Raw genomic sequence first — 11,255 nt, 5'->3', positions numbered from 1 at the left:
TCACCATGTTAGCTAGGCTGGTCTCAAACTCCTGACCTCAAGTGACCACCCACCTCAGCGTCCCGAAGTGCTGGGATTACAGACGTGAGCCACTGCGCCCAGCCCATATTTGTAGCGTAAACTTTAAATCAGGAATACACTTTTTCTTTTCTTCTTTGCTTTGAACCATAATGCCTAAAAAATACACTGTTTTGTCAAAGAAAAACATCATTCTCAGCCTCAGTTTTCTTATTTGCAAAATGAGGTTATTATTTATCTACCATATAGGGTTTTTAAGAAGATTAAAGAAAATGTTTGCAAAGTACCAGTAATAACGTCTAACATCTGATAGTGTCAAACTGATAACTGTTGCTGCTGCTGCTGCTCCCAATAAAACGCCACAGTTCATATACAAGAAGCAAGATAACCAAATCTAAATGATCATTACCTGGGAGAAGCAGAACTCAGAAGAATCACTTTTTAATGCTTCAGAATGACATCACTGCTAGCCCATAAAGGAAACACATTTCACCTGGGAAACAAATGTTCTGACATCAGTCTCTTTTCCACCACTTTTTGTGCTGAGTAACCATGGTCTGTGGGCCTCAACTATTTCATTTGTAAGGTACAAATAATTACAGTACCTTCTTTACTATCCTACAGAATTCTTCATGTGAATTGTTGAGAAAGCATTATGTTAAAAGAGTACCATTACTAGTTTTACAATTATCTTTTACTTTGTCCCTACAAAGAAATGTTACACAGTTAAGTAAAATATGCAACTCTCAATGCTTGTATAATTGTTGTATTGAGATAAAGGTTATTATCTTTACCACTCCCCAAACATAAAAAGCACCTTACCATATTAAAAAAGCATAAAATGCTAAAGTTATATCTAGTAATATATGTTGTGTCAAAGGTTGCAATTTATGACTACTATAAAGGAAAAGATAGATGGCTGTAAACTTGTATATTTAGCCAAATTAATAGCAGAACTAACCAATGCCAATACTTTCAACTGGAATATTGACACTAGCACAGTATGATGGAATTATGAACACCATTTTATGAATACCCAAAGTCCAAGTTCCTTGGGAACAAATTTTTCAGGCCACATAAGGTATATTTAGTTTTGTTATATTAAGGATCATATGATTTAAACAGTCACTTTTAGCCTGAATGTGGTAACAGAATGTCTAATTCATGACCAAAGAATAATCTAGTCCCTGAGAGAAGCTTCCTCATTAATAATAGCATCTTTCCTTTTCCAACTGAAAATGTCAAAGGGCTATGCTGATATAATTTTCCACATGGTCTGAGAGTCACAGTACTTCAAAGACATTGCTTCAAAGCCAGACTCCCAGCCTGGACATTTTCAAGCCATCTTTGACTCCTCCATCCCCTCAAGCCCTCCCATTCAATCAGTTAGTAAGTCTCTTGAATTTTTCCTTTAACTATCGCTCACATTCGTTTCTTTATGTCCATTGCTCTGCCACCATCACAGTCTAAGTCATCACCTTTGGCCAAAACTCTGTTGTCTCCTCCAGTTTATTCTCCCTTCAGTCCAGTCTAAAAGTCCCTACCAATATATCTCCCTAAAATACTATTTGCATCCTGCCACATCCTTACCCAAGAGTCTATAATCCAGGCAATCATTTGATTCCACAGGAGAAGCTTTTAAAAACCATTGATGCCTAAACTGTACCTGAAGAGGTTCTGATTTAATTCATCTGGGCTTGAGCCAGATGAATTAATTTTTCTTTAAAAGCTCCTCAGGTGCTTCTAATGTGCATCGAGGTTTGCAAACCTGTGACAAATCTCTGTTGCCTATCAAGTCAGGCTAGAATTCCTGAAGCAGACCCCACAAATCCTCTGTCCAGATTCCTTCCCATCCCCACTTTGACCTTTCTGTGTGTCTATCCTTTGGCCTCAGTGTGTTTTGCTTCTAATGGCCCACAGCACCTGATACTTTCTCCTGAGCTACTTTATACCTGCTCTTGAGAGAAAACAGGAAGGACCTGGAAGTTTACATGTCCTGGAATAGCCCTAAAGTGGAAGCGTGAATATGTGGCTCCCTTGCCTGGGTCTGCACATACTCTGAGGTGTCATTTATACTTGAGAACTCCCTGGCAGGATCAGGCTGAGACTGAGACTTTGCCTAAACATACACACGCGCTTGCTTGGCTTCTTCCCTTTCCCTCTACTCCCTTATAAATCTCTTCTGGAAGCACTTACTTAAGAAATCACTTGCTCACAAATACTCACCGCAGGATCTGCTTATGAAGAATCCAAACTACTACAACACCTTTATCAAAACAATGCATGGTCCCACCAAATTTTCTACAATTATCCTTCATCCACCAGAAGAACTAGTTTTCTAATGCACTGTGCTTATTTCACACTACTCTTTTAGCCTATTTCCCCTAATCCAAGATGCCTCTTCCCTGCCTCTGAGATCATCAATACTTCCTTTCAAAAACAAGCTCTACCGCATGAATAGCTCAAGGCCATGCCCATGATAGGTCCTCAAAAATCATGAATTGCACTGGTGACTCATCCTCTATGAAACTTACCAACAACTCTAGCACACATAATGCTGTCTTCTCTAACTTCCTCCATATTTCATGTCAAATCCACATTCATTCATTGTTTCATTCAACCAATATTTGTGTGATTACTATGTACCAGGAACTGTGTTCATCCTGGGGAATTAAATGATGAGCGAGGATATTTCTGCCCACATGGAGCTTATAGTCGAGGGTACAGGCTTTAGCAAATAATTATTCAAATATATACTATTTTATAACAATGAAAACCTAAGGAGAGACATACGGTGTTATGAAAGAACATAAGAGTCGTATATGTCCTTATCTAGGACTCCTCTGAATAAATAATGAAGAAATGGTGACCTAAAATTATAGTCCTGTCCTCCATGTTAGGGTTTTTCCTTGGACCTTCCCCTGCCAAAACTGTGTACAAATTATGTGTGACTGTGTATTATTCTTTCAATAGATTATCGGGGGTCTATAACCCCAAATTTTGTACAATGCCAATCTTGTAGATAAACAATGCCTTGTTTATTCATTGTCTCCTCTATGTGCCTTGTTTGTGGGTCCCTGTTTATAGAAATGTTAGCATTTTTCTTTTGTATCTGATATCATTTAGCGTAATTCAGGCACACTGTTATCACTTAACAAATATTTGTTTTCCTCCCTGTTTTCAGCCCCTCTCCAAAGAACTCAGACTCTCAAAAGCAAATAGAAAAGTTTCTTTATTTTCTTATTGAATTAGAGCCCATTTTGAGTAGTTGTGGGTGGGGTGAAAATGATTATCTTGCTTTTGTTTGGGTACCAGGAAAACAAGAGCAACAAAACAGGGTTTGCATGTTAAATCTTGCTTCTGTTAGACTAGTGCCAAGCAATTGTCACTACATTGCTTCTCAATTCTTTTTCTTCAGGGAATTAACACTTTTATTCTAAGAACTCCCTGTTGCTTCTCCCTTCCCCAAACTCTAACTACCCTAAAAAGACTGTATCAGGTAAAAGCAAAAAACATTCATTTCATACACAAAAAGATGAAAGCTGATTATTTAATCAATTATATTGATCAATTTTTGAGAAAAACAAAATGGAATTTAAATTTCATTTCAAATGCCAATAGGAAACATTTGTGACTATACGTACACTGAAAATTGTTTTCATATGTGTATACACTAAAAAATAGGCATTTATAGATGCTAGAAATATGCTTTCAATATGTATATTTATAAATGCATTTATGGTGTTACATATAGATAACTGTATATGTAAGCTATAATTTCTCATTCACATTAATAAATATGCAAACAGAAGTTAATTAAAAAATTATAACAGGTTCTAATATATTCCTAAAGCACTGTTAAAAATGTAACAGTTTCGGGAGGGATAGCATTAGGAGATATACCTAATGCTAAATGACGAGTTAATGGGTGCAGCACACCAACATGGCACATGTATACATATGTAACAAACCTGCACGTTGTGCACATGTACCCTAAAACTTAAAGTATAATAATAATAAAATTTAAAAAAAAAGATATGCAAATGCAACAGAAACAAGTTCTCCAAGTCTTTGGCCCTGTAGCTACTCAGCAGATGTTTTTTAAAAAAGTCATACTAAGAAACAACTTGGCCTCAGGTTTAGCATGCTCCTGAGCAATTTTTGTTACACAAAATACAAAAAAAAAATTCTTTTAAATAGCTTTACATGTAATATTATTTAACATAATGCAGCTTTTCAAAAATACCCATAAATATTTTAAATTTCTTTACAATGCAATATTGTATACCTTTCAACAAGAACCTGCAAGTAGCTAATTTAAGAGTCCAAAAATTTTGAATTAGTGCTATTTATTATTTTAGAAGTTAGCACATTTGACTACGATGGGCCCTGCAAAGTGAAGAGGGGAATTTGGTTGGGATAAGGCCTGAACAGCATCCTGGGTCTCCCTGATTCAGGCAGGAAAAAAAAAAAAATATGTTAACAGTTTCAACAAATTGTACCTGAATCTCAGGTCTTAAAATACAATGAAGTGAAATCATGGTGTGAAATGTGCAAAACATAGAAACCACAGAAATATATTAAAACAATGGAATACAATAATTAAATTGAATAATCAAAGGACAAAAAAAGGCTTTAAGTTGATTGCACATACCCGTCAAAGATCTAAAGAAAGAAAAAGACTTGTATAATTCCATATTCTCATTTTATGCTTTTCTTGAATATCAAGCCCACTAAATTTCAAAGACATGTTGTTAATGGAATATCCTGAACAGATGACACTTTTATTCTAACACATACAAACATCAATACTTAGATAGACTGCTACTCTTGAATGGTCCAGGAACCAAATGCCAGATTTAATTTTTTTCCCCATAGGTTACCAGACCTTGTTCCCCTGTACTCCTGCTTAGCACTTCCATCATATGTGTGTGATAAAGGGAAAGAAAGTTAGATGTAAATAATATTGGCATTTAATAACAAAACAGGAATAAAGTCTGACAGAGTAGGCTGAAATCCAAAGTTCATTCTCAAAGCAAAATTTGATTTATAGTTTTTTACTGATAGTGTCCCTTTCTTGTTAGCATGTGTGATTGAATGTATGCTAAATACTTATATATTAGAAACCAAGTCTCAAAGATAACGTCAAGAAGAAAGTATGAAGTACAGAATTACCTTCCCATTCAGGGAATGATGACAAGGAATGAGGGAGTCTATACTAATATTGCCATATATTGCTTCTACTTTTGGGGACCTTTTGGCCTAAATCAGTGGTTCTTAACATTTTTTATACTCCCAGAAATATCATACTGTTATGGAAATATGGGATTCTCCATGTTTACCCTACCTTCTTTTCTGCTGTTTCAATGCAAGTAAATGAAATATTATTTTACTGTAATGCTAGCTTTGACTGAGCTCTCATTTTTAAAATAATTTATTCTTAAACATCTGCATTTTAATTATTAATGGCAAATTATCTGCTACACAGTTCATGAGTGATGAAGACTGATCAATATGTTAACAGTCCAAAGGGGACAGTTCCTGGCATTAAACAGTTAACAACTAACTTGCCTGTTCTAACCAAAAGGCTATAAAGTATCTTGTATGATATCACAGAAGTCATAGAATACATAGTCGCCGTTTAGTCTCCTATTTGACAACTCTTCTCTCTGGAACTCTTCTCTTTTAATACATGTGAGAACAGGTATTAAAACATTATCATAATTTTTATTTCCTCCCTACTGACAGTTTTAGCCATGGTGAGGGAAATGAAGTTGATGGTAATCACAGTAGAAAGGAGGCTAATAATAAGAGGAAGGAAGTTTCATATATGTATTGTATAAGCAATATGATTGTGGATGTGTGCTATAGACGAGACCATGTCTAGAGGCCAGAAAAATGGCAGTTTCACTGTCCCTCAAGAAAGTTCACTAGGCTGTCACTGACCAGAAAAGATTCACTAAAGTTAGTGAAACACTTAGGGATAGGCCCTAAGTGTTTATTTCACTTCATTTTCAGCCCAGTGCTTGCATTGTTCACATAGGATTTACACTTGGGTTGCAAATGAAACAACCCAAGAATTTGTTATTAACAATAAATTTTTTAATTGGCATATTAAATCCCCACTCCCTACCCCTGCTCCCAAGCCAAGGCATTCCTCCAGTGAGTACCGTTAAGCCTTTTGTAGAATTATAAACTTGGAGAGATTTTTAAAGGAGAGACGGATGGAACGCCAGGTGGGATTTAGCCAGAGCTGTCACAGCTCTGGTTGTTACCCCTCGTAATCCATCCTGCTGAATCAAAAAGCAAACTGTGAACAAACAGCTTAGGCAGTTTGTTTGAAGATACACTCCTGTCTTTCTAGGAGGGATTAAGTCATGGCTACAGTTTGTTTGAAAAATGATTATCCACATGAAAATTATTAAATTCATGTGGCATCTATTTGAGTCAAAATGTTTTATAACTTTTCATCTCTGGATCACAGTGATAGTAATGCTATAGTTTTTATACTGAAACAAACACTCTCCACAGTCTTTCAAAACATTGTCATATTTTTTGCATTTGCCACAAGAATACAGGAGATGTTGACATTTAAACAGTAAGGATTCAGGCTCTGCCTTTAAAGAAGAATAAGATGTGGAGAAAAGGGGATTATTTTTAGCATTTATTCCAAACACTGGGCTTCATGAAAGCCCACCTGGCCTGCTGCAATAGGGGAGAAAGATTAGGTAGCTGAGAGCTTGAATAAGAAGGGAAGGATAAAGCCAACACTGTGATACAGTTCAGAAGTAAAGTGTTTTCCCATAGAATGGAGTGATGGTAAATTTTCATTGGGTAAATGGATCTAAATCTCGGAACACAATATCTCTTTATATACCTAAGCATTCTGCCTCCTTTGTATCATGAAATACTGAATTTCTCATACTCAAAGTACTTTTGGCATTCAAGTAACTCTTGCATCAAAATGATGGGAGGGAGGTTATTCAACAAACACTAAATGGTTGCTACATGTCAAGTACCATACTTGGTCTTGGATTAACAGGATTAATAAAAATGCTGCCCCTGTCTTCTTGAGCTCTCAGTCTAGTAAGGCAGACAGAGGGTAAACAGTACATTACTAAGCACTGTGATGAAGACCACATAGAAGGATAATCATTAGGTTAAACAAATAAGCAGAACTCCATAGGATGCAGGGGGAAAATTTTTCATGTGTTCCTCTCACAGACCCTTCATAAACAATCTGGAGACTTATTTTTCTCTTGCCGTGTGAAGGAAATATTAGGTGATGGAAGGTCCCAGACTGTTCTTAAACATTCTTCTTTTAAGTCATTCATAGTGCCAAGAATAATCTAGCTCAGTAATTAAAACGTCCTGTACAATGTATCCATCAAAATACCAACTTCAGTTTAAGTTAAAATGTCTTCCTTCTGCCAGATTGGTAGTGCTTTTAAGCAGGGAGACCTAGAGTGGACGAGGAGAGGATATGACCTTTTCCTCCATTTGCCCACCTTGCAATTTCTTACCCATCCAATCCCATCTCCACACACAAAGCTGCCTCTGCTTTCATCCAGGATGGAATCAGGCAAAGACAGGAGAAGGAAGTACCAGGAAATGTCTTAACTTGATTGACACTATTGAAATCCAAACACAATGGATTCTTTCTCTCACAAAGAGTTTTAATTTATTTATTTATTCCACAAATATTAATGGAACAACAATCACTTTCTAGGAACTGTTCTAAACACAGGAGGCATGTATTAAGAAAATCAATGTTCCTGATTGCATGGAGTTTATAATCTAGTGGGGGCTATAAGTAAACATACTGTATATAGTAGATAGTATATATATAACTATATATATAGCATATTATATTTAAAATATGTTAGACAGTGACAAGTACTATGTAGAAATATTAAACCTGATAAGAGAGATAGGAAGTGTGAAAAGGTAGGTGCTATTTTACTTTAGGTGGTCAGGAAAGCTTTCTCTGATAAGGTGATGCTTGCATAGAAATCTGAACAAAATGGAAGGATCTAGCCAGGCAGATATCATGGTAAAGAGCATGCTAGCCTCAGGGAATAACGACTGCAAGGGCCCTGAGGTAAGCAAATGCTTGGTACTTTAAAAGAATAGCAAGAAGGCCAGTAGTGAGACTACAGTAGGATAAGTAAAGGAAAGATTCTGGAAATGGGTCTACAGAAATAGAGAGATGTTAGATCATATAGAAGGTATTCAAAGGTACCTTCTTTTGAGCAGAGAAGTGGCATAATACAATATATATTTGAAAAAGATCACTCTGGCTTCAAGGTGGAGAAAAGACCCAAAGGCAAGCATGGAACCAGGAGGACAGTTAAGATGCTACAGCAAGAATTCAGGCAAGAGGTGATGGTGGCTTGATCCACTATAACAGATGAGAAGGAAATAGAATTGGACAGATCCTGGATATATTATAAAGAATTTTATGATGGACCAATTACAGAGTATAAGAATGAGAAAGAAGTCACAGCTGACTCCAGAGTTTCTGGCCTGAGAAACTCAGAGAAGGATGTTGCCATTTACTGAGACAGGGAAAATGTGAGAGAATAAGGTTTGATCTTAAAAAGAAACAAACACAAGGTTTTGGTTTTGTACATATTAAGTTTAGCTTTCTATTTGATAAAATGAATATAGAAATAGACTGATATACAAAGTTGGAGTTCAGTTCAGAGACCTCCAGCCTCATCAACATATAGTAATATACAGTATTTAAAAATGTGAAAAGGCAAGTGTGTGAATGGAGAAATGTCAGGCCAAAAACCTGAAAAAGAATAGTTGATATTGCATTTAAAATATCTGCAGTTATTAGGAAGAAATATGATAATCAATGAATCAAATATCACCTTCAATTAAAGATTATTTAATTTAAAAACATATAAATGTGAAAAGTATATAAAGTTTTATATCTGATTCTAATATTAACCATAAATCTTGGAAAGTAAAATGGTAGATGGTCACTTAAACAATTATCAAAAACAGTTTCCAATTAAAGGGAAAATGATTTAAATAAATGCTTAAAATACACCCTCAGAGTTGCTCATAGTTGAACCTTGAAATCAGTTGCTATTATTGTCATTAAAAATGTAAAGTCACTAGGATGTTTTATAGACAGTTTCATATCACATAATTCATTTTCATCATTATACTTTAAAAAGCATAATAATATAATTATCTCCTGAGATATCAAATTAGGATTTTGCTTCTCTTGGTAGTGATAACACAGTATAAATATCTACATATGTGAAATTAGAGATTTTACTCCTTTTGTTATGTTCTAAGATGGTACATTCAGATTCAACTGTCAAATAAAGCTCTATCATCCATGCTTTCATGTTGCATGATTACTGCCACTAGTATACCCCAAGTGAGTGAAAGAATTAATATCAGTCTATCAAACATCACAAGTGTTCCCTGTTTTAAGAAGAATAAGAGCTAGATTTCTCACTGCTGGAAAAAGAGAGAAGAGGGGGAGAGAAAGAAAACTAAAATGAACACTGTGGTGTTGGATATTTGGTAAGAATTTAAGGTATGGGTATGAATTCATAGTTTTCAATGTATATAGATAGGTACAGAAATAAATATAATATAGATAATATTATATATAGATAGATAGATAAATCTGTACACTGAGAAAGCATAGGAGCATTGATACCCCAATAGCAATGAACACACTTAGTATCCACACACTGGCTTCTAAATATCATTCTCCAGCAAATGGAACTAGGGTATCTTGGAGAAATGGTTAATTCTAGGATTTGTGCAGGAAAAATATAAGATGGCCCGAACACATATTGCTGGATAGCAAAGTAACAAAATGTTCAAACAATGATGGAGATATGTCAAAAGGACCCAGATATCAGTTTGAAGGGGCTCCCACTATTCAAACCTATGACAATATGAACATCAAAATAAATAATGATAGCAACAGATTATAATTAACTAAATAAAATTGAAAACCGTGAGTTCATATGAATATAAATGAATGAATAAATGAAAAGTTTGACGAATAACAAAATATTTATACAGTCTCAAAGTATACAAAACAGTAATTACAAAAAAGAAGAGAGAACTTTACAATGTTAAAGTCTAGCAGACAACACTTAACAAGCAATTAAACTGAAAAACATCAGAAATAGGATTATAAACCATGTATCACCTGACAGTATAAAATGAGAAGTCAGACTAACTGGTATGCTATTTATACCAAAGGCATATATCCTGAAACTAAACATGAAGAAATATTCGACAAACATAAATTGAAAGATATATTTAAAATATTAATAGCTGGCTTGTAATATTTAACACGTAATGAAAGTAAATCACTGAGTCTGTTCAAGATTGAGGGAGACTACTTTTCATTACATAACTTTTCAGTGTTTTTTCTTTTACTATGTGCATTTATTTCCTATTCAAACTATATATATTTTTTAAATAAATAATAATACATGTTTTTTAAATGTGAAGTCTGACACTGCAATTTCATTTCTAGGCATACACTCTAGAGAAGCACTTGAAAATATGCACAGTAAAGCATATAGAAGGATGTTCATGGCAGCATTGTTAATAATAAAAAATAGGAAATAAATATTCAACAATCGAAAAAATATGAACTATTCATCTAAAGAAATACTACACAGCAGTTAAAAAGCATGAAGTATATCTATATGCACTATTATACATAGAATGACAAGATATTTGTTGAATTCAAGAACCGTGCTGCAGAGTAACATGCATAATGTGATCTCTTTTTATGTAAAATGAATAAATAAACTATAAATATTCTAGGTCAATGCACAGCACAAAATGCAATGCACAGCACGGAATGCAATGCACACCACACTGAAAATCGTGATAATAAAGAGGGCCAGGCGCAGTGGTTCACGCCTGTAATCCCAGCACTTTGGGAGGCCGAGGCGGGCAGATCACGAGGTCAGGATATCAAGACCGTCCTGGCTAACACGGTGAAACCCCGTCTCTACTAAAAATACAAAAAATTAGCCGGGCGTGGTGGCAGGCGCCTGTAGTCCCAGCTACTCGGGAGGCTGAGGCAGGAGAACGGCGTGAACCCGGGAGGCGGAGGTTGCAGTGAGCCGAGATTGCGCCACTGCACTCCAGCCTGGGCGACAGAGCGAGACTCCATCTCAAAAAATAAAATAAAATAAATAAAGAGTTTATCTCCTAGAAAGGGATGATCAGTGGAG

The sequence above is a fragment of the Gorilla gorilla genome, chromosome 13 (genome assembly GCF_029281585.2).
Source record: "Gorilla gorilla gorilla isolate KB3781 chromosome 13, NHGRI_mGorGor1-v2.1_pri, whole genome shotgun sequence".
NCBI lineage: Eukaryota > Metazoa > Chordata > Mammalia > Primates > Hominidae > Gorilla > Gorilla gorilla.
This window is presented reverse-complemented; position numbering follows the sequence as displayed.